Source organism: Lithobates pipiens, unplaced genomic scaffold, assembly GCF_037356315.1.
Source record: "Lithobates pipiens isolate NorthernLeopardFrog02 unplaced genomic scaffold, aLitPip1_a1.2 Scaffold_13, whole genome shotgun sequence".
In the NCBI taxonomy this organism is placed as follows: Eukaryota; Metazoa; Chordata; class Amphibia; order Anura; family Ranidae; genus Lithobates; species Lithobates pipiens.
The window spans coordinates 231,977,885-231,998,901 of NW_027507718.1; positions in this window are offsets into that span (position 1 = coordinate 231,977,885).

Consider the following 21,017-nt stretch of genomic DNA (forward strand, 5'->3'; position numbering starts at 1 on the left):
AGGGAGATGAAGCCTCCATCAATCTACATCTAATATTCCACCTTCATTGTGTTTAGCTGGTTAGTGGGCATGGAGGAGAAGGAACAGAGCGGGCTGTCATTTACCAGATTGTATATGCCCACATGTGTAACTCTATAGTCACATGATCTGCTGTTTAGTTGTGATAGGAAGGAAATGCTCAGCATTGAAACTCACTGAAAACTGAGCATGTGCACTAGCTGCCAACAATGCTCTGCAAAATCGGCAACTGCAGTGGGGACATGGGTGGGAGAGACAGATAGAAAACTGCATGATCAACCAGGTTTTTTACAGAATACAGAGAACAAATCACATAGTAACTGGGTGAGTGCATTATCAAAGTTTTAATGACACTTTTTTACACTATGGCAGCCTTTTTGTTTTTCCATATGACCTATATGTTATGAGGTACATCAAAAAAAATTGGTGAAAGCAGCATACGGATTAATACTTTTGGGGCACAATTTGTCCCACTTTCAATAAGAAGGGGTCGTAATATCTGGTGAGTTCTTGCAGATGTGGAGGTGTGTGAACGGTTATGGTGGTTATGGACATCAAGAGAAATAAAGAGAAGCACTAAGAGATGTGGAGCACAGTGTACAATATTGATATCGGCAGGAGAACTGTGTGAAGAGGATTGCTTTAATACTGATCATTGAATGATTGGATAGATTCTTGCACAAAACACTTTTTGAATCACTAGGCATTTTATTCATTTTATTACCATTTGTGAAACACTGGACACGTTAAATACGATTAAGTATAATGCCCTGTACACATGATCGGATTTTCCAACACGTGGATTTTTTTTTTCGAAGGATTTTGGCTCAAACTTGTCTTGCATACACACAGTTACACAAATATTGGCCAACAATAATGAACGAGAAAAAGGAAGTTCAATAGCCAGTGCGGCTTCTTCTGCTTGATTTCCAGCATGCGTGAACTTTAGTGCATCGGACTTGTGTACAGTTGTCGGAAAATTTGAGAACCTGCTCTCAAACAATTGTGTGCGGAAATTCTGACAGCAAATGTTCGACACACGGTTGGACTTTCAGCCAACAAGCTCACATCGAACATTTCCTGTTGGAAAATCCGACCGTGTGTATGCGGCTTTAGTGTAGCACTTGATAGGGATTATGTTATGTGAAAGGAAATATGGTATATGTATATGACACATTTATATCATAATAGTTTTTATTAGTACTGTATACATATTTATTATGTGATTTATTGACACCAGAGGGTGCCTGATACAGTAGCTCCTAGGTATTTTATTTGTATCAAGCGCAGGTATATAATTACTGTTAGCATAATTTTGTTAGTATTTATGCAAAAACTATAATCATTTGATTTGCACACAATGTCAATTACAGCAAACCTATTTAACCCCTAATAAACGCTCAGTTAACAAAAAAAATCTATGGTCACAGCATACACTTTTTTTTTTTTTTTTTTTAACATCAGCATTGTAATAGCAATAAAAACATTATTATTTTTGACAATCCAAAATGTTTACTTACATAGTTACCTAGTAGGTAATGTTGAATAAAGACAATAGTCCATCCAGTTACTTGATATACACTTGAAAAATTTCCTTTCATGTTGTGAGATTTGCCTCTCTGCTGGCTGTCTCTTTTCACAACATCCTGGATCCCTGAATGCGTTGAAGCTTCTCCCCTGCTGTCTACTTTCAATTTATAAGAACTACATATCCCATGGTACCTCGTTGGCCGCAAGCAGTGATTCCTGTGTCACGTCACATTCAGCTACCCATCACATTTTGCTACCCGCTGGAGTGCACATGCGCTACACCACCATATGTGTTCCAACACTGTTGTAAGACCACTTGGCCACAAGGCTTTGCTCGGCATAATTATAATCTATCTCTGTGTCCACTTGGATGGTGGGACTTGAACCTGGACTTCGGGGTGTAGCCACAAAATTCTTCGCAAGCGCAGATCACCACAATCTTGGAACGCATATGGTGGCGTCACGCATGCGCATATGCCATATGTGACAAAACACCTATAATATCTGCTCCTTTCAGCACCTCTGTAGTTCAGAAGGCAGGCTTTGTATATTCGGTGGCACAACAGTGCCAACCCACAGGGCACAATGAAAACTTGTCACAGAATTCAAGGAAGTAAATGTGTGGAGATCTTCACAAAACTTAAAAACTTCCAGGTCATTCAGATTAATAGAAGTAGGCTAGAAATAATTGAAATAAAATATGGAAATTAATATATGACTTAAAACCTAGTTACAAAAGGTATATGCAATTCAGAGTTGGCTCCACCTATTTCCATACAAACAGGTTCAAGCATTCCTAGACATAGTTTGGATGCTAACAACTGTCTCTACCAACAAAATGTTGCTATTGTACCTACCTTGGTTACCTGTTGTATTGTTCATAGGTCGGAAGTTAGTCATGGCGCAGGCAAAACTGATGTAAAAAAAAGCCTTTATTGAGTTTAAGTATGCGTTGTACCAGGACCCGGTCATGGTGTTGCATGCTTTTTCTAGTAAATGTGGAAGAGAGGGATGCTTCTGGAGTGAGTTTAGGTACATGCTATCCCAGAGTGCATAGCCTATTTGCCTTTGGTAAATCTACCCCACTGTGCAGTAAAGAAAATAAACAAAATTCTGCACCGCTAATAATACAAATCACATTAATAAACTGAAAAACATATGTGAAAAAAATAAATAAATAATAATTCCATTTAAAATGTGCATAAATTAAACCACAGTCCCAATGAACTGCTGTGTGATGAGTAGTGTCACAAAGCTTCTATATTCACTACGTGGACCATCACCAGTAATTAGAAGATACTCTTACCAAAATCTACGAATTCTATTACAGAGTCAGGTAGGCTTGCAAACAATATCCTAATGCCACGTACACACGATCGGACATTGATCGGACATTCCGACAACAAAATCCATGGATTTTTTCAGATGGATGTTGGCTCAAACTTGTCTTGCATACACACAGTCACACAAAATTGGTCGGAAATTGCGAACGTCGGGAACGCGGTGACGTACAACGTAAGACGAGCTGAGAAAAATTAAGTTTAATAGCCAGTGCTGCTCTTCTCCTTGATTTCGAGCATGTGTGGAACTTTGTGTGTCGGAATTGTGTACACACGATCGGAATTTCCGACAATGGATTTTGTTGTCGGAAAATTTGAGAACCAGATCTCAAATTTTGTGCGACAGAAATTCTGTAGGAAAATGTCCAATGGAGCCTGCACACAGTTGGAATTTCTGACAAAAAGCTCCCATCGAACATTTTCCGTCGGAAAATCCGACCATGTCTACGGGGCATAATACTTGGTGCTGAGACCCAGATGGTTACATCTATTCCACGATACCTCCGGATCTTCAGGGTGACACTTTTCATATGACAACACTGAAGAAATTACACTTTGCTACAATGTAAAGTAGTGAGTGTACAGCTTGTATAACAGTGTAAATTTGCTGTCCCCTCAAAATAACTCAACACACAGCCATTATTGTGTAAACCGCTGGCAACAAAAGTGAGAACACCCCTAAGTGAAAATGTCCAAATTGGGCCCAAAGTGTCAATATTTTGTGTGGCCACCATTATTTTCCAGCATTGCCTTAAACCTCTTGGGCATGGAGTTTACCAGAGATTCACAGATTGCTACTGGAGACCACTTCCACTCCTCCATGACGACATCACAGAGCTGGTGGATGTTAGAGACCTTGCTCTCCTCCACCTTCCATTTGAGGATGCCCCACAGATGCTCAATAGGGTTTAGGTCTGGATACATGCTTGGCCAATCCATCACCTTTACCCTCGGCTTCTTTAGCAAGGCAGTGGTCATCTTGGAGGTGTGTTTGGGGTCATTATTATGTTGGAATACTACACTGCGGCTCAGTCTCCAAAGGGAAAGGATCATGCTCCGCTTCAGTATGTCACAGTACATGTTGCCATTCATCGTTCCCTCAGTGAACTGTAGCTCCCCAGTGCCGGCAGAAGTCATGCAGCCCCAGACTATGACACTCCAACCACCATGCTTGACTGTAGGCAAGACATACTTGTCTTTGTACTCCTCACCTGGTTGTCGCCACACACGCTTGATACCATCTGAACCAAATAAGTTTATCTTGGTCTCATCAGACCACAGGACATGGTTCCAGTAATCCATGTCCTTAGTCTGCTTGTCTTCAGCAAACTGCGGACATTCTTGTGAATCATCTTTAGAAGAGGCTTCCTTCCCGGGATGACAGCTATGCAAACCAATTTCATGCAGTGTGCGGCGTATGGTCTGAGCACTGACAGCCTGACCTCCCTCACCCCTTCAACCTCTGCAGCAATGCTGGCAGCACTCATACGTCTATTTCCCAAAGACAACCTCTGGATATGACACTGAGCACTTGCACTCAACTTCTTTGGTTAGCCATGGTGGAACCTGCTCTTATAGCCTAGGCCATCTTTATGTAGAGCAAAAATTCTTTTTTTTAGATCCTCAGAGAATTCTTTGCCATGAGGTGCCATGTTGAACTTCCAGTGGCCAGTACGAGAGAGTGAGAGTGGTACTCACTTTTGTGAGATACTGTATGGCCACGATGATGGTACAAGATTCCTCATAGAATTAAAACAGATATGCCCACATAGTGTGAATCCATAAAACACATTTATTAAGAGTAAAGTGCAAGGCTACTCACATGAAGACTATAAAAACAGTGCAGTTGTGTATACATAACATAGTAATAAACAATTCCAGATATGCCAGAGATTGCATGTAAGTGTGGCAACATCACATGCGTTAGCTCGGCCCAGCACATTTCCTCTTAATTTACATAATCGGAGCATTACCGCGCTGCAAGTCACCATGCCAAAAAAATTATTTCAGTAGGGGAAGCGACACCCTAATTGCCAATCAAAAAAATCTCGATGTGTCCCCAAAGATGGCCGACATTGTGTGCAAAGCCTCTTTTTGGATCTAAAATGGCCAAAAGATGGCCAAGCCTCTTTCTGGAAAGGCCAAAAGATAACCTAGTCTCTTTTTCAATTTAAGATGGCCAAACAGCCCAAGTCCAAACCTTGTTGTGGTTAGCAAGATTGTTTATTTTGGGCAGTAATATGTGCAGAAGGGGATCAAGTGCATTTTTTGTGTGTTAAAATGCACTGCCAACACAGCACACCTTAATGCAGTGCATAATGAGTCCTAAGGGAAGATTTATAATTATCTAAAGTCAGCCATACATGGATTACAACTTGGCTAGTTCAGTGTGTATGGGCAGGGAGGTTGTACAGAAGTCGATCTACCGATCAACTTCTGTACAACTGCCCTGTCAGATTTTTACTGCTTGATCAGTACTGCATGCTATAGCCTGCAATGTTGATCAGTAAGCGAGAAGGTCTCCCTGCTGTCAGAATACAATAGCTCAGCGGGGAGCATTCCCCCATCCACACACTCAATGGCTGAATGAAAACAACTTGCCCATCTATGACCAGCTTAAGAAATTGGTTTTCTTTGTCTCCTAACAATCCATCAGCTTCTCCCCTTCCTGTTCTAACTTGCCCTATCAACAGGGGAATGAGAAGATGGATGGTTGGGTGGGGCATTACATATGGAGTAGAATATGCTGTAAGAGAAGGGCCTGGAATAGAACAAGAAAAGGTCAAAGAGTGCTGCTGACAGATTTTTCAACTTTTATTCCTGATTATCACTATTCTGCAGGGTAAAACACAGCATTTTATTGTGCAGATAGCTATTGGTGTGAGTTCTGGCAGGGAGCAGTGTGGTTTCATTTCAGCTTGTCGCACTGCTTACTTTTTCCTATTTTTTAACCTTTTCCAGGCCTTCACACAACAGGGCAGCTTGTTGTGCTGAAATGCAGTGATATATGCTGCCATCCACTGCACTGCACATTATACCAGCATTGTGATGTAAATGGGGCACATAGAAAACAATTGCTTTCTATGTGCCCCAGCAGTGACCTGCATTTATCAATTGTAGAAAAACACAGGTCACCGCAGATCATGTCAACAAGCCCTCACTAAATATAGCATAAATAAGCATGACTCTTGAAGCTAATGCTGAGTACACACAGGCCGAAAATCGGCCAAAAATGGTCGGTTAGGCAGGAGCCTGACAGCTTTCAGCCCATGTGTACAGCTCCTAGTCCAAAAGAAACCAGTCACACAACCGGCTTTTGTCGAGCGAGCATGCTGGAAAACCATCATCCAGTCAGCACTCGCAGCCAATGGCTGCGAGTGCTGATCAGTGTGTTCTAGCGGTGGGGTCTATCCCGCTGCCAGAACACAATAGCTCAGAGGGAGAGATCACCACACTAACATTGGGTGTGTTAGTATGGCGATCTTTACGTTTTTTTTTTCGTTCAATCCCCTGGGTTGAATGAAAAAAACTAAAAATGTAATAGCGTGTGCCCAGCTTAAGAGTCTGAAATGAGGGGCCCTGTAAGTTCTGAAAGATGCTGACTTAATCTACTATGTTAACAGATGGTAATAACATAAAAGGGTAAGGTGTGTGTCTTGTGATGGACCTCCTCCATGTGTTCTCCATTAACTCGTTGGGCGCCAAGTGTTGGTCACACAGGAGGCCAACCCTGGCATGGGCCCTTCTGGGCTGCGCCAGGCGACCAAAAGGATCATATGTTGTAACAGTGGGTTTATACCTTGCCCGAGGGTCCACTCATCATTGCCAGGACCCGGCAAGGGCTGGGGTCATTGGAAGCATCAACCATCAAAAGACAAACCACATATGCGCAGTGTTATGTGGAATGCCTTCTGAGAACGTGGTCCTGTAGACTACACACTTGTACAGGTGTACAGGTGTACAGGTGTAGGTGTTGCATTAGGAGGGTCAAGCAGAGCATATGCCCACTCCCCCAGTGATCGCACTCTGCCACCTCACTCCCAGTAGTAGAATAGGTTCCCGCCAAGCACATAGCACAGACCTCATGCATGCTCACTTAACCCTTCACGTTACTTACCAAGTGACTAGGTTGTGAATTACTAATGCTAATCTGCTCCTGGAGACTGACAGAGACAGACAGCTAAGGACGGAGCCATAACAATGGACTCCCTCGCTACCAGAGAACCCGTCACCCTACCAGGTACCATGCCAACGACTGGTTGCAATTAACCTTTTGTTGCTGAAATGTGACTGGAACCTTTTGAGTGTTGTTACAGGCTGTTGCTGACTCAGACCCTTGTGTGTGTGCGCCAGGACCCCATGTGCATCCCTTGAAAAACTTCAGACCAGGCTTGTTGTGGTTAACAACTTGCTAAAAGTGTAGCATGATAAGCACAATATGGCAGAACATATTTTCTCTCTAACTCTGGTGGTGACTGCCCCAGAGTATCTGTACAGGTAAAGTCCTTGGGTTCTCAGTCATTTTCTAGCAAAAAAAACTGTTTTTAACTTGTCAATAACAAATATCAGAAAAAGGCTCTGTCCTTAAGTGGTTACTATCAGCTGGTTCAGTCTCAACTGATGGTCTATAAAAAGGTGTCATACAAGAAACATCTCATGATGGCTAAAAGCAAAGAGCTCTATTTTTACCAGCTGGGTTTATAGTAAAACCTTGGTTTGAGAGTCATTTGGTTTGAGAGCGTTTTACAAGACAACCAACATTTTTTAATAAATTTTGACTTGATATACAAGCGATGTCTTGATATACAAGTAGTGTCATGTCATAACTGAGTATAAAAGAGAAGAGAGGCACCTCTAAGTGTAGCAATATGGTTACACTTAATGAAGCTATAACATTTAGAAACTCACATGGTTGATGATTAAAACAGGCACATCTAAGTATGCAGGTATCCAGGGTAAAGCTGTCCACATAGACCACCCTCCTCACCGCCATTGGCGTCGTCCCTTCCACGCTGCGCTCCACCAGCAGTCCAAGCCTTCCCAGTCAGGATTGCAGACTGACAGCGGTGAGGGATGGTCTATGTGGACAGCCTGCATACTTACCGTATTTTTCGGACTATAAGGCGCACCGGATTATAAGGCGCACTAGCAACGACCGGCTGATAAAATGGATATTTCCATATATAAGGCGCATCGGACTATAAGGCGCACCGGATTATAAGGCGCACTAGCAACGACCGGCTGATAAAATGGATATTTCCATATATATAAAGCGCATCGGACTATAAGGCGCACGGTCGATTTTGTGAGAAAATTTAGGCTTTTACGTGCGCCTTATAGTCCGAAGGTTTACGTCAAGATGACAGATACTGTTAACAAAGAACTCCAGCGATGTCAACAGGTCATATATAAGGCGCACCGGACTATAAGGCGCACGGTCGTTTTTGGGAGAAAATTTAGGCTTTTACGTGCGCCTTATAGTCCGAAAAATACGGTAGATGTGCCTCTTTTATTCATCAACCATGTGAGTTGCTAAATGTTGTACTTTCATTAATTGTAACCATATTGCTACACTTGGAGGCGCCTCTCTTCTCTTTTATACTCTGTAGCTCCTGCTGGATTTTGCGTCTAATCCCCTTGTGGAAGCTGCCATTCGTGGATGGACATTTTATGGCTACACAACCTCATTGCTATTATCTTTTTATATGGGCTATAAACGGAAGGATGTGTGAATAAATGGTTGTGGAATTGTGGAATGAATCATTTGAATTTCCATTATTTCTTAAGGGGAAATTTGCTTTGATATACAAGTGCTTTGGACCACAAGCATGCTTGCGGAACAAATTATGCTCGCAATCCAAGGTTTTACTATATATATATATATATATATATATATATATATAGACACACTTTAAACTCAATCAAAATTCGTTCAATTTAACAACACATTCTGTTTATTTAAGAAAAGGGAAGGCAAAAGCTGTTAGCCTCAGAACTGTAATAAAACAGCTAACGCTGCAGGAGGTCCAAGGGGTGGGTGTGCTGGGTGCTACAGCAATTTTTATAGGCTTTTATTCCTGCAACTAATAACTGCATAATAGCTATCTGTAATACAATGTAACCACAATGCTTCTCCATTTGTGGTTAAAATGGAAATCCATGTGACGTCAACCTCTAACATTGCTGGGGTTTCTTGTTAACTCTGGGAAATCAACCCTGCTTTTATGAGCAGAAACAGATCACTGCAATGGTAACAGATAAGTCACATGATCTACTGCTCAGAAGTACACGGGGAGCTGGCTTAGGTTTCTTTTGACCTAATATTGCCCCCCCAAAAAATACAAACTTTTTTTTAAATACAATAAATAATAAAGAATGAAACATAATCTCTGCCCTTTAACCCTGAGCTTGAATCATCAAAGGAACAAGGCATTCTGGATGTCATCTGCAATTTATGCTTGAGCATTAAATACTTACATGCGCATGATTTTACCTGTGTGCAAAACAGTATAATCCTGAAAAGAAATAAATGCCTCCTAATTTAAAAGCACATTTTCAACTAACTACTAGGAGGAGTTTCAAAGGAGGAGTATGGCCAAAGCTTTTTGGCCATTTTTCTCCTATTGATCACAGAAGTACAGTTGGACCTGCTGTCAGCTGACGTCACAGAGCTGGTCCAGGCTCCTGAAAGATCCTGACCTTATGGATCGGCTCCTGGCTCAACCGCTCAGATTCGCTGAGAGCCTGAGCCCACCCCTCCCGCACTTTCCACAGCTCAGTGCTCCAGTGGGCTCTGGAGGGCAGAGCAGAGAGCCCGTGTGACAGTTACTGTCTTAGCTCAGAGCGGAGGGGAAGAACAGAGTGATCAGCTGTGTTTAATCGCTCAGTTCTTACTGCAGAGCTGGCGTGGAACAGATGCAGCATTGGATCGATGCTGCATCCACACAGGTGAGTATAATTGTTTGTTTTTTAAATCCCGAACTTCTCTTTTAATAAACATTACCTGAAAATATAGCATTTTCTATTTTTCGCTCTTTCTTCCTAAGAAAAACCTATAGTATGAAAATATATGCATTCAAATTTGCTTCCAAATTAAATTCTTAGCTGCTCCCAGCAAGAATACTTAATATGTTAGGTGAGAGAAAAGAGACTTTCATTATGGTGCTTTCACATCTGCACGTTATGCAATGCAAATAACACATGAATAACTGTGATGTCTGTTAAAGCGGAGCTCCATGCAAAAGGGGAAGTTCAGTTTCACGGACTCGTCCCCCTCTCCACTTGCACAATTGGCACTATTGAGGGATGGGGGGGCATGTACGCGATTTTGACAGGTACCTGCTTCCCACTTCCGCGGTGCTCGGAAACAGAAGTTCTTCTCCCCTCCCTCCCCTCGGCAGTCTTCTGGGACACTGACAGGTCCCTGCATCCACCATTCACAATGCGCAGCACTACTCGCTCATGCGCAGTGGGCACCCGGCTGTGAAGCCGCAAACTGTCACAGCTGGGTGCCCATAGTGAAGATGCTAGTACCAGGCACTGAACACAGCCAGTAAGACTGGCTGGGGTGAGCACACCACTGGATCGAGAGACAGGTGAGTGGCTATTTTTTACAGTTTTTGTAGCTGCTGACTTATGCCGTGTACACATGACCGGACTTTCCGGCAGACTAGGTCTAGGTCTTCCCGACAGACTTTCATTGGACTTCCAACAGACTTTCCAAACAAACGGACTTGGCCACACACAATCACACCAAAGTCTGACGAATTTGACCGTGATGACGTACGACCGGACTAGAATAAGGAAGTTCATAGCCAGTAGCCAATAGCTGCCCTAGCGTCGGTTTTCGTCCATCAGACTAGCATACAGACGAACTGATTTTTCGACCGGACTCAAGTCCATTGGAAAGATTTGAAACATTTTCTAAATCTAAAGTCCGTCTGATTTTTTAACAGCAAAGGTCCGATGAAGCCCACACACAGTCAAATTGTCCAATGGATTCGTTCCGCTGGACATTTGCTGTCAAAAAGTCCGGCCGTGTGTACACGGCATTATTTTTTTCACAGGTGGCCGGAACTCTTCTTTAAGGTGTTATTAATTTTGTATGCCATCCAAATTTACTAACAGGACACCCAAACTTTACTGACAGCACCAATTTTTTTAATGACACATTACATGAGATTCACTGACACAGCCAACTTTGTTTTTATGGAAACTTTAAAAAAAAAGTACGTAAATGGCTGTTTTCAGTGCAAATGTCGATAAATTAAGCTACAAACATGTAGCTAGTGCTATTAGCAATGTGTTTAAGGTATAACAAAAGTCAAAAACCATATTTCTCCATTTACATGAAGGTCAGGTTAATATAACCCAACACAGAAATCCCCTTGATGTAAAAGGAGAAATCTGTTGAGAACAGCTGCATAGAGGGGCATATAAATGTCTACCACAGGTTGGAGCATAGCCTACATGGAAGTTCCTGGCTTCTTGCCATAGAAGCTGGGCACTTCCAGGTTTAAAGATGGCCGCCGAGCAGGAGCCATCTTTATGACACAACCAGGGATGTTTCGTGAAAGCAGTGGCCCTGTGTGCAAGATCATAATTTGGGCCAGAATACCAGACACAAGTTCGGCAAACATTGGGTTTGGTTTTCGGTGGCTGTAGCTAGCATCTTTTGGTTACATAGTACAGTAAAGATGCCCAGTAATTGAAGGGTAATTGCCTTTTGCAGCCATTTGGCTTCCACTCAGCTCCTTCCTGACAGGGTTGCCAGCCCCCCCACACTTTTTTTTTTCTTCTGAGAAGACATGGAAAATCTACTGGAAGAACACATTTTTTACTGAGAACCTGAAATATACCAGAAACTCTTATTAGAAACTAAGAGAGGATGGGAGGATAGAGACAGATGAGTAAAAGAGAGAGTTGGGGGAAGAGAGAGAGAGAGAGAGAGAGGGAAAGAGAGAGGGAGGTGAGAGATGGGGAAAGAGAAAGAGGGAGGTGAGAGAGAGATGGGGTGAGAGAGATATGGGGTGAGAGGGAGTGAGAGAGAGGTGGTGAGAAAGGGGTGGGAGAGAGAGATTGGGGAAAGAGAGAGATGGGGACAGAGAGAGAGATGGGTGAGAGAGAGAGATGGGGAAAGAGAGGGGGTGAGAGAGAGACAGAGTGAGAGAGGGGGAGAGAAAGGTGATAATAGAGGGGGTGAGAGAGAGGGGGGTGGGAGAACAAGGAGGGGTCATCAGTATGTCTGCTACTCACAATTATAGCCCCCCCCCCCAATTATAATGAGATCAGTATGTCTGCTACTCAGAATTATAGCCCCCCCCCCATTATAATGAGTACACACACCCCCTTAGGACAATGGAAGAAGGGTCCTCCATTATAGTATAATGCCCCCCACCCCCCAAAACACACACAGGGCCTCCCTACTACAAGTAAATACCAAGCCTCCCTACCCTTGCCCGAGCTCATGGTTTATTTAAAAGGACATTTGCAGACAGTTTGTAAATCGGCTGATATATACAAACTGTCCGTAACGGATGGTTGGCAACCCGGCAACACACTATTAAAGTGGTTGTAAACCCTTACAAACCACTTTGACCTACAGGTAAGCCTAGATTAAGGCTTACCTGTAGGTCCAAGAAATATCTCCTAAACCTATATGGTTTAGGAGATATTTGCCCGAAAACAGGCACCGCTGTCTACGGCGCATGCGCCGTAGACAGCGGCGCGCAGGCGCACTGAGCGCGGCATTCTCAGCGACGGAGCTGCAGCGCGTGTCGGCTCCCGTGCGCATGCGCGGGAGTGACGTCATCGCGGCTTCGCCGAATGACAGTGGCGGAGCTGCGAGACCCCACCAAGAAGATGGATGTGGCGGACTACTGGGGACAGTAGCGACTTCACTGGCTCCTGTGTCAGGTAAGTGACACATAATGGGCTACTATGCGATGCATAGTAGTCCATTATGCTTTGCAGGGAATGAAAGAGGAAGTAAACTCATCAGGGTTTACTTCCTCTTTAAAGTAGCAGGCAATGCACCCACAACCACAACATCCACGCCATGCACTCTATGGTGTGAGCAGTGGAGTACAAAAAAGCATTCAGGTTATTTATTTTTTACTGTTTTAAAGTGTGCTGCTTTAATGCACAATAATGCAATGCAGAGTGTAAAGGGACCCTAAGGAAAAATGGCAGCTGCATTTTAGGTAAGATGTCTCAATGGCAGAATTGTCAGTTTAACACTGCATTTAGTTCTAACAATAAAGAGTTTTTATTTCTGTAGCATCCTGAAGTTTAGGCAGGGTTGCTATAAAAATGTAGTTGTCAAGCGATAGTTGCCTTGGCCAATTGTTAGGAGATCAATTGATTTCCCCCTAATTCTGGAATTGCTGCACTTCTCTCCTCTGTCACTAGGAGGCATGGTAGCTGGTGACATTGGGTAAGACAAAGGCATAGCAAGGACAGATTATGAATGAATGGGGTGTCTCAGCCAATTGGCGGGGGTTTCTTTAAGTCCCTTGGCTTGCTGGAAGAGCCTATTTATTTGAGTGGAGTCAGGTGATCGGGGTTCTGTGCCACCTGGACGGCTGTCTGGGTGGACGTGTGTTGTACTGCCAGAAGCCTGAGGCCTATCTCGGAGGCATCTGGCTGCTTGGCTGTCTGAGGCCTATCCGGAAGCAGGAGAGCAGCAGAGGGTTGGGACTGCTGGCCTGCAGTCCAACCAAAAGAAGCGGTTCTGCTGGACGAGGAACCAGCTGTGGTTGGAGGTGGAAGGGGAAGCTGTCACCACTAAGGGACCATCCACCTTGTTACCGGAGACCACTGTGAATAATCTGAAGTCAGTAACTGAGCAGTCTTCTCATCAGCCGGGGACGATGAAGAAGTGGGAAAGTTTCAGTGAGTGCCAAGCCAGGGACTCAGCGAGACAGCAGAGGTGATGTTTGGGTGCCAAGCCAGGGACCTAGCGGGTCATCAGGGGTGATGCTTGAAGAGTATCTGTGAGTGCCAAGCCAGGGACCCAACAGGGAAGTGGGGGTGATACTTGAGGAAGATACTGAATGCTAACAGTGAAAGAGTTCAGGGCATCCAGTGGCTATTGGATCTCAAGTTTTGTGAAAGACTGGGAGTTCATTGAGCGAAGATCCACAGTGAGTGATTGTGGAATAAACAGAGAACTGTCTGTGTTGTCAATAGTTGAATATACTACTGTAACTACTACAAGACTGTTTCCATAGGAGACAGCGGTCCTACCTATACAGAAGTGGTGTCAGGCTGGAGGCCTTCACCTGTATAGCTGTCTTTCTATACAAATCTCAGAGTCTGCTAATTATCATTGCATCTGCTTAAGGGTGTCCTGGCCCTAACGCTCTCTCCAGTTATGTTCAAGAGACAATAGATCTTTTTTTGCATTCTAAAAGTCTCTGGCGCCTACCATTTCATCTTGCATTGTACCCACCATGATTTGCTACAATTTGCTAAAGTGGAGGTCCGTCCACCTCAAAAAAAATTAAACGTCAGCAGCTACACATGCTCCAGCTGCTGACTTTTAAAAATAGGACACTTACCTGTCCTAGAGTCCAGCCCTGTCGTCACCGCAGCTGATGTTTCCATCAGCTGTCAGGTGCTGCCGCCACCATTGTGGATAAGGGAAACCAGCGGTGTAGCATTGTGGCTTCACGCCGGGTCCCTACTGTGCACGTGCGAGGCATTAAATATGGGCGCCATCAAAATATGTGTTTCGTTTCATTCTGTACGAAAAAAAAATAGTATTTCGTAATTCGTGTATGAAATTCAATTCAGATTCAGACAAAATACGAATTTTCGTTGGATTCGTAAACTTTTCGTTAAAATAACGAACGTTCGTTATGAAGAATTTATCATTATGAGGGGCTCCCACCATCCCTGTGCTGTGCTGACTTCCTGGGTTTTTAACCTTTAGTTTAGTTAACTTTTCGTAAAAATAACGAAAGTTCGTATGATGAATTTATCATTATGAGGGGTTCCCACAATTCCCGTGCTGTGCTGACTTCCTCTGATTGGTGAACAAAACACCAGTCATGTTTCTGTTAATTTGGATCCGAAATTCCGAAATTCGTTAATGGAATTTTGCATTTTGTATGGAATTTGTAAGCATAGAAATTCCCGTAGGGTTCCCACCATCCCTGTGCTGAGTTCACAGGTCTGTACACCTGCTGTGTGTCCATTATGAGGGGTTTGCACCATCCCTGTGCTGAGTTCTCGGGTCTGAGTGTACACCCGCTGTGCCCATTATGAGGGGTTCCCACCATCCCTGTGCTGTGCTGACTTCCTCTGATTGGTGAACAAAACACCAGTCATGTTTCTGTTAATTTGGATCCGAAATTCCGAAATTCGTTAACGAAATTTCGTATTTCGTATGAAATTTGTAAGCATAGAAATTCCCATAGGGTTCCCACCATCCCTGTGCTGACTTTCTGGGGTTTTAACTTTTAGATTCATTAACCTTTTGTAACAATTACGAATTTTCGTTATGATGAATTTATCATTATGAGGGGTTCCCACCATCCCTGTGCTGTGCTGACTTCCTGGGTTTTTAACTTTTAGGTTCATTAACTTTTCGTTAATTACAAATTTTCGTTATGAATTTGGATCCGAAATTCGTAAACGAAATTTCGTACAGAATTGGTATGCATAAAAATTCATATTTCGGTTTCGTACGAATGTACGAATTTCCAGAAATTTGTACGAATTTTCGTTTCTTACTAAACTAACCGCACTTGTCTACGAGGCACTGATGTGCTCTCCTACTGGACCGGCAGTGGGGGGAGGAGGAGGGAGCCAAGCTGCTGACGTAATTCGCCGTGGCCCGGTCTCCCAGAAGTGGGGACAGGGCACCTGTCAAAGACATGTATCTGCTCCCCCCTCTCCCTAAAAAGGTGCCAAATGTGGTACCGGAGGGGAAGGAGACAAAAGAGCAGAAGTTCCACTTTTGGGGGAAACTCCGATTTAAGTGTGAGTACATTTTACACCACATTAACAATTCATTAAATGGTGGGAGCAATAGGGCAGCCTTTACAAGTTTTTGAATTAGCACCTATGAAATATACAGTTTGGAGTTTAAAGCTGACTACACAGTATACAATATAATTGTACAATTTTCTTTTGACTCTACCACCAACTATGTAGTGCAAAGGGTCTGCCTAACTGGATTCAATTTAAATGTATTGTTTAAAGCAGCGTTCCACCCAAAAGTGGAAGTTCCGCTTTAAGGACTCCTCACCCCCTTACCTGCCACATTTGGCATGTTATTTTTTTGGGGGTACCCAGTTTTAACGGGTACCCAGCTCCCACTTCCACTAGGGCTGCCTAGGTGACTTGAGTGGAAGTTCTCCTCTTCACCTCCCTCCCTGCAAGGTCCCAGAAGAATGCCCGGCCCCCCCCCCCCCCCTTCCCCCTTCTAGGACCAGAAAACACAGACACAGTTTTGAATAGGCTTTATTTTTAGGGAAAGGCCTGTAGGGAAAGAATGGTTAGTTAAAGTGGTTGTAAACCCTTACAAACCACTTTGACCTACAGGTAAGCCTAGATTAAGGCTTACCTGTAGGTCCAAGCAATATCTCCTAAACCTATATGGTTTAGGAGATATTTGCCCGAAAACGGGCACCGCTGTCTACGGCGCATGCGCCGTAGACAGCGGCGCGCAGGCGCACTGAACGTGGCAGTTCCAAAAATGGAGCTGCCGCATTTGTCGACTCCCGTGCGCATGCGCGGGAGTGACGTCATCGCGGCTTCGCCGAATGACAGCGGCGGAGCTGCGAGACGCCACCAGCAAGATGGATGCGGCGGACTACAGGGGACTGCGCGACTTCGCTGGCTCCTGTGTCAGGTAAGTGACACATAATGGGCTACTATGTGATGCATAGTAGTCCATTATGCTTTACCTTTGCAGGGAAAAAAAGAGGAAGTAAACTCATCAGGGTTTACTTCCTCTTTAACCACTTGCCGACTGCCGCACGCCGATGTACGTCGGCAGAATGGCACGGGCAGGCATAAGGGCTTACATGTACGTCCTTGCCTGCCCGCCGGTCGGGGGCCCGATCGGGCCCCCGCCCGGTGCCTGCGGCGGTCGGTATTCGTTCGGGAGCGATCCCGGACGAGGGGACGGCCATTCATTCATGGCCACCCCCTCTCGATCGCTCCCGGCGAATGAAAATGTCCGGTGACATCACTTCCTCTCCTGTAATGTAAACACAGGAGAGGAAGTGATGTATTCTCTCCTCCGTGTCGGTAGTTTTCGTTCCGGCACCGAGGAGAGAGGTTCGGTGAGTTGCACCAACACACCCCACATACAGTAGAACATGCCAGGCACACTCACACCCCCCCTTTACCCCGATCACCCCCCAATTACCCCTGCCCCCCCAGTCACAGTGACACCAATTGCTTTTTTTTTTTTTTTTTTTTTTGCATTGGTGTCATTTGTGACTGTAGTAACTGTTAGGGCAGTTAGGGTTAGCCCCCTTTAGTTCTAATGTGCCCCCCTAACCCCCCCAATAAAGGTTTAACCCCGTGATCACCCCCCGTCGCCAGTGTCACTAAGGCTGGGTTCACATTGCAGCGGTTTATGAGAACGAATGTGATTCGCACCGCACTGCAGTGCAAATCACATCCGATCTCTGTGCGATTCGAGTTCAGCCATACAGATAGTATGGCTGAATTCGTGTCGCACCCGCTGCACCCGCCGCAAATTCGCACGGGACCCTTTTTTTGGCCCGCAGCAGAATCGGATCGCATGGGTGTTCACACCATGCGATCCGAGTTTGCAGATCGCACTGCGATATGCGAACTGATCTGGGGGTGTCATTAACATTTCACTGACACTCCCAGCAGTTCGCATAGGGCAGTGTGAACTGCCGCCGGGAGGCATGTGATGCGGGAACCCGCCGCGGATTCATGGCGTTCCCGCATCGCTCCAGTGTGAACCCAGCCTAATAAGCGATAGTTTTTCTGATCGCTGTATTAGTGTCACAGGTGACGCTTGTTAGGCAGGTAGGTATTTAGGTTCGCCGCAGCTTTTTATAGCGCCAGGGACCCCCATATACTACCGCATAAAGCCCCCTGATTGCCCCCTAGTTAACCCTTTCACCAGTGATCACCATATAACTGTTACAGGTGACGCTGGTTGGTTAGTTATTTTTTTATAGTTTCAGGGCACCCGCCATTTATTACCTAATAAAGGTTTAACCCCCTGATCACCCGGCGGGTGTCATTTGTGACTGTAATAACTGTTAGGGCAGTTAGGGTTAGCCCCCTTTAGTTCTAAGGTACCCCCCTAACCCCCCCATAAAGGTTTAACCCCGTGATCACCCCCCCGTCGCCAGTGTCACTAAGGCTGGGTTCACCATATAACTGTTACAGGTGACGCTGGTTGGTTAGTTATTTTTTTTATAGTTTCAGGGCACCCGCCATTTATTACCTAGTCTCACTAGTGTACCCCTAAATTTAGGGGTGTCTACTTTCCAAAATGGGGTCATTTGGGGGGGGGTTTGTGCCATCTTGGCATTTTATGGCCTTCAAAACTGTAACGCCCTTAGAAAGCCTGAAGGCGGTGCTTGGTTTTCGGGGCCCCGTACGCGGCTAGGCTCCCAAAAAGTCCCACATATGTGGTATCCCCGTACTCAGGAGAAGCAGCAGAATTTATTTTGGGGTGTCATTTCACATATGCCCATGGCATGCGTGAGCAATATATCATTTAGTGACAACTTTGTGAAAAGAAAAAAAAAAAAAAAGTTTGTAATTTTCCCGCAACTTGTGGCAAAATATAAAATATTCCATGGACTCAACATGCCTCTCAGCAAATAGCTTGGGGTGTCTACTTTCTAAAATGGGGTCATTTGTGGGGGTTTTGTGCCATGTTGGCATTTTATGGCCTTCAAAACTGTAATAGGTAGTGAGGAGTGAAGTCAAATATTTACGCCCTTAGAAAACCTGAAGGCGGTTCTTGGCTTTCGGGGCCCCGTACGCGGCTAGGCTCCCAAAAAGTCCCACATATGTGGTATCCCCGTACTCAGGAGAAGCAGCAGAATTTATTTTGGGGTGTCATTTCACATATGCCCATGGCATGTGTGAGCAATATATCATTTAGTGACAACTTTGTGAAAAAAAAATAAAAAAAAATTAAAGTTTGTAATTTTCCCGCAACTTGTGGCAAAATATAAAATATTCCATGGACTCAAAATGCCTCTCAGCAAATAGCTTGGGGTGTCTACTTTCTAAAATGGGGTCATTTGTGGAGGTTTTGTGCCATCTTGGCATTTTATGGCCTTCAAAACTGTAATAGGTAGTGAGAAGTGAAATCAAAAAATTACGCCCTTAGAAAGCCTGAAGGCGGTGCTTGGTTTTCGGGGCCCCGTACGCGGCTAGGCTCCCAAAAAGTCCCACATATGTGGTATCCCCGTACTCAGGAGAAGCAGCAGAATTTATTTTGGGGTGTCATTTCACATATGCCCATAGCATGTGTGAGCAATATATCATTTAGTGACAACTTTGTGTAAAAAAATAAAAATAATTTTTTTTTTGTCATTATTCAATCGCTTGAGGCAAAAAAATAAAATATTCAATGGGCTCAACATGCCACTTATCAATTTCCTTAGGGTGTCTACTTTCCAAAATGGGGTCATTTGGGGGGGTTTTGTACTGCCCTGCCATTTTAGCACCTCAAGAAATGAGATAGGCAGTCGTAAACTAAAAGCTGCGTAAATTCCAGAAAACGTACCTTAGTTTGTAGATGTGACAACTTTTGCGCAAACCAATAAATATACAATTATTGACTTTTTTTTTACCACAGACATGTGGCTGAATACATTTTGGCCTAAATGTATGACTAAAATTGAGTTTATTGGATTTTTCTAATAACAAAAAGTAGAAAATATCATTTTTTTTCAAAATTTGCGGTCTTTTTACGTTTATATCGCAAAAAATAAAAATCGCAGAGGCAATCAAATACCATCAAAAGAAAGCTCTATTTGTGGGAAGAAAAGGACGCAAATTTTGTTTGGGTACAACATTGCATGACCGCGCAATTACCAGTTAAAGCAGCGCAGTGCCAAATTGTAAAAAGACCTCTGGTCATTTACCAGCAAAATGGTCCGGTCTGAAAGTGGTTAAACAGTTTCCAATATCAGAGCATTGCACATACCTTGTTAAACAATACAGGGTGTCGTCAATCATTCCCCACAACCACCCATGATAAAACCAGTACAAAGCACACACAACGCTGGTGTGAGTGGAAAGGCTCTGGCACAAGAAGCAGTAAAGACAGTTGCCAATACAATATAGCCGTGTGAAAGTGAGGGTACTAATGATCGTACAAATAACTTAGCTTTAATGGCACAACCTACTTTATGCAAAGGTTGCCTTATCTGACCACTGAGCCAGTGGGACAAAGTACAGAGTCTGCAAACATTGAGGCCAGTGGACTATTTAAACTAGCACACACTCTGCAGACAGAAGAGTATTTGTAATTCTAAAGCAATGAACAGTGGTAGCAATGGCAAAACAAGGTGCTCTCCCCACCCATGAAAAAATTTGGAATATCCATTTGAAGGTACTATTCACCATCACAAAATTTATGACACATCCACTTGCACAGAAGGTTGGGAACCAGGGGCGTAACTATAGGGGGTGCAGCAGTCGCGACCGCAACCGGGCCCTGTGATGCAGGGGGCACATGCAGTCCCCTCTACATATGGCCGGCAGCAGCATAGGCAGCTAGGGGTACCAGTGCACCATGCACACGGGTGGCTGGAGGTGAAGGGTGACTAGCAGAGCTCCATGCTCGACTATCGCACTGGCTGCTCTTTAGTTGTGCATTCCGCGCATGACCTGTGTCCTCTGCTGGCTCCTCAGAGTACCCCTCTCCTGCTCCATGCATTGCCGCTCAGTCCAATGTCTGTTCTCCCCAGCCAGAGTCCCGCCCCCCCCCCCCCCCCGAGTCTGGCCCACACTGCACTGCATACTTCTCCTGGGTAAACAAACTTTAAGCACACAGATGCAGTGCAGTCCTATAAGAGACGGCACCCCAGAGGACACTTCAGGCTTGTCTGCCAGCCCCCCTCCTCCCCTGTCATACACAGATGATAAAATGTCTTTCTGGGA